Source organism: Limulus polyphemus, unplaced genomic scaffold, assembly GCF_000517525.1.
Source record: "Limulus polyphemus unplaced genomic scaffold, Limulus_polyphemus-2.1.2 Scaffold5475, whole genome shotgun sequence".
Taxonomy (NCBI): domain Eukaryota; kingdom Metazoa; phylum Arthropoda; class Merostomata; order Xiphosura; family Limulidae; genus Limulus; species Limulus polyphemus.
In genome coordinates, this window is record NW_013671085.1 from 27,511 (window position 1) to 29,524 (window position 2,014).

Below are 2,014 nucleotides of genomic sequence, written 5' to 3' on the forward strand. Positions count from 1 at the left end.
CAAGGTGCTGGATCACAAATGAGTACCAGAAGCCATACAGAAGCTCTGTGGGGTAACAGGACACTATGCAAGGTTGTGGGGACCAGTGTGGGTAACTATTGAGCTTACAGGCATGAAGGACAGACACAAAGTATACTTGACTGATATTGAAGACCAATGTATATTAGAAGTGTGTAGTTTACTTCGATAAGATGACGATTGGGAATAACAAACGACCAGAGACGTAACAACACTATTTCGATAAACAGTCCGAGCCATCTCTACACAGGCAGTGCTACCGCCTGCTTGATGTAACCTACACAAAGTATGAAATAAAATAAATAAATTTCCCAGTGAGTCAGCAGTAAGTTTACAAACTTACAATTCTAAAAATTCTGTTGTTTGGTTGTATACATATACGTTGTATGGTTGATATAGCACAGCTAGTCTATTATATTGCTTTGAGCTAAAACATACAAACTAGAAAATAAATATGACAAAATATTCTGTAACATCTGCGAAATTCAGGAATAGCTCAACTTTACATATCAAACATAATATTTCGCTACACCATGTTTCTCCCTTTGTGTAGTGTAGATTAAGCAGCAACCTCCATCTCACTGATTGATAAACCACATGATTGCAAATATTAAAGTTTAAGAAAAAATACAATTATATTTTTATCACTATCAAATAAATACAGAACATGCTATGTTTTCTCTTAACTGATCTAAACCACTTAAAATAATTTTCCTAACATAGGCTTCTCAGTGTTCTGGCTATTATGCTTTCTTGCCTGAAAATTGTATACACTATATCTTATTCACGTACATTATACGCATCATGCAGAAACAAATTCGTATGTGATGTAAAATATTTGTATATTGCAAACACATACTCAAAACAATAAATAAGAAATAAATCATATATACGTTGTATAATACAGACCAGCGATGACATATATATGGTAACTGTCACTAAACACCATTAATGCCATAAGTGATTACAAATACTGTCCACTACCACATAATCATCTTTTAGTGAAATATCTCAACTCTATTGATATTGATAAAAATCAATTGCAGGCAAAAATTAAATGAAACTTGACTTTTACATTGTTATTAGTACAAGCCATATTAGTATTTGTGTTGCTCATTAGTGTACATGTATATTAATATACAGCACAAACTTCTAACACTTTTAGCCATGATCTCTGCTATAATCCTGCCATCTATTTTCAAGGAAACCCACTACAGTAGATATCATGAGAAATATATTCAGACCAGAACTGATGGAGGACCATTTCGTGCTAGTTAAAAATATAATCCCCGTCTTGTACTCCTCGGAGGATGGTACAGACTTTCAGACCCAAATATATGGTTTTATGTCTAAATGTAAATAATCATAAGTATATATATATATAATATATAATTCATAGGTAACATCTGTCAAAGTTTACCATAAAATTCCGCCTAAGGACTTAGAAAATAATAATTGTGAAGGTCCTTCAAGGTATGGATATTTAAAATTCTTGGCAATCATTAAAAGGTACATTAAATATCAATATTCTAGAATAACGTCTAATAACTGCAGGTGTCCTCGTTGTAGTGACCAAATACCACACAAATCCTCTTCATAACTTGGAATGTAAGAGGTGCTGTAACTTCTTGGCTTTCAAGTTTCATTAGCCATCTGTGACTTTAACTTATGATCCAATAGTCAATATAATGGATAAGAACTACTTAGAACTATTTTTGACAGAGGTAATTTATAGATTATAGAATACCTTGTATAGATCCCTTTGACTGACTTGAAAGTGTAGTAAAACATAATTATTTTTGTCCTTGTCCTGTGCGGATATATTTGAAGAGTTTCTTTTTCACTTCAGCAGCAAAATTAAAGGCGAAACGAGAAATAAAACGTAAACCAGTTTTGTGTTAAACTTTATATTGTTATGAATAAATATTTGTTTTATTTGTTACCTTTTGTTTGCATGTTTTTTTCTTTGTTATCCGCAAAGTTATATTTTATTTTC